The 2,258-nt window shown below is 37.4% G+C and overlaps 1 pseudogene; it reads right to left on the reverse strand.

The window, feature by feature from the left end:
• Positions 1–545: 545 nt before the first annotated feature.
• LOC123827361 lies at positions 546–1,431 on the reverse strand (annotated as a pseudogene).
• Between the last annotated feature and the right edge of the window lie 827 nt (positions 1,432–2,258).

The following is a 2,258-nucleotide window of genomic DNA, read 5'->3' on the forward strand; positions in this document are numbered from 1 at the left end:
TATTATTACATTAATTATTTTCCTGAAGATGCATTTGACATGCAACCCTCATGCACAAACGTACATGGTTACATTTGTGTTTAACAGGCCCACAGAACACTCTTATGTGGGGTTAACAAATATACCTCTAACTCAAAGCTGCTTTCAGGTGCTACTCAACTAATAAGATTGCCTTCGCAGTTAGGGAAGCAACTACTGAACTCATATATGAATGAAAAGAATTGAACCCCCTGCATGGCAAGAGATTATTTTGGAGACAGTTGATAAAAACCATGCATCCTTTTTATTATAAAGTCATAAAGAGACATCAAAACTTAAAGCAAAAATTACAGGATAGGATAACTACTAGGCGAGTCAAAGGAAGTGAAAATGGTAGTAGGCACAGGGCAGTATGAATTAATGAACATAGCAGAAACAAAGATGGGGAGAAGGGTGAGCATGTGCTGGAAGATGCTAGGGGAGAGGATCTGATAAAAATTTTGATCCCAGACAAGTGCCTAGGTAAAGAAATAATGGGACAAGATTTCTAAACTTCACTATGTGAGTCAGTTGTCCTTGCCATTGGCGCTCTCCCTGTCATCTTCTCCTTTCTCAGTCTCTTTTTAATCATCCTTGATCAACTCCACCTGGTCAATTCCCCAATCTTTATTATTTTCATCATCCAGTAGGTCCCCCGCCTCAGCATCATGATCTGCATCTGCCTCAGACTCCATCTTTGCATTGGTCACGTCTTTCTTCAGGGAGCTACTGCTCAGCTCTTCTTCTGACTTATTCTTCATCTCTCCTTGTTTGCTCTGTTTCTTTTTAAAAAATTTCCAGGCTTTCCAGTAGAGAATCCACTTTTTGTTTTATATTGGTCAATTCCTTGTTAATGTCTTGAAAGTCATCTCCCTTCAACTTTCCAGATTTGGAAGATCCTTGTTCTCTACTCTTAGAATTAAAGCCACTTTTGCCCCTTCTTGAGGTGTTTCCTGATACACGCTGGCATTTTGAAGGCACTTCAGCCAGAGCAATAAGAAGAGGAGGGGGAACACGTGCTGGGTAACTGTACACTCTTTCATAATAATCCCATTGAAAGTCAGAGTCCAAGTCAGAAGAGGAGCCATACATCTCCACTGCAGATTGTTTCAGACCAGCTTTTCCTGGGTTCACTTTGGACTCTGCGGCCAGATTAAGGTCTAAAACCTGGCCAGAAACTGTTCTGCCCTCTTCTCACCAGGCCAGACATTTCTCTCATTAATATTTTGAAAGAACACAAAGCCCTTATGAACAGATCAATCCACAATTTTGTCATATTTTAAGAAGATAGCCTCCATATCAAAATTTCTTGACCACAAGAATATTGAGATTCTCAATAAGTACAGGGGAATTTATGGGCTGAGGATCTGTCCTTGTGGTTACATGTTGGCCTTTGATGGTAAGGTTCCTCATGAAGCTGAAATGTAGCTGAAGATCAAAAAAAGTCTCCCTGGAGGGAGAAGGGAGAAGAGACTTGATTCTAAGTCTCCTAGTCCTGTTTCTACGTAGAGAAGACAACTGCTGCTGCTGGAGGTCTGAAAGTGGCGGCAACCTTCGGGTATTCCTCTCTTCTGGTTTTGTTCCTTCTGCTACTATCAGTATTAGCTTTTTTTTTTTTTGAGACTATGTAATTAGGTACATACAAATTTAGAAATATTACCATTTCCTTCTGGAATTTTCCACTAAATCTTCTTGTCTTTTACATTCTCTTATTTTTCCATGTTTTAATCTCTTTTTGCAGCTTTCTGGATACTTTTGGTGACATTTCTTTCAGTTTTCTACTTTTTCCTACTGTACTAATGTTCCTAGCTTGCTGCTAAACACATCCAATGAGCATATTTTTAAATTTTATTTTTATACTTTATTTAATTGTATTTATTTTTATAATTATTTTACATTTTAAAGTTTTATTGCATTATATTTTTGTAAGTTTTATTTCTTCAAACTGCATTTGGTTATTTTTCAAGTCTATTTTGTACTGTTTCTAGTTTCCTATACTCTATAGATATTTGTGAGTTTCTTAACTGTTTCCTTATGCACAGCAAGCATAATCATGTTGTAATCTGTTGGTGATAAGGTCAATATATCAGGACTTTTTTTACACTTCTTATTCTTACAGATATTTTTTCCCTTTTGTGAGTGTGTTGAATTATCTTTGACTCTCATGGCCCTTGAAAAATCATTTTGAGATTCCCCAAAACTTACAATGGGAGATACCTGAATGGGTGTGTATATGAGTG

This window comes from Phyllostomus hastatus, unplaced genomic scaffold, assembly GCF_019186645.2.
Source record: "Phyllostomus hastatus isolate PE091 unplaced genomic scaffold, TTU_PhHast_1.1 phas_contig_86, whole genome shotgun sequence".
NCBI classification, from domain to species: Eukaryota; Metazoa; Chordata; class Mammalia; order Chiroptera; family Phyllostomidae; genus Phyllostomus; species Phyllostomus hastatus.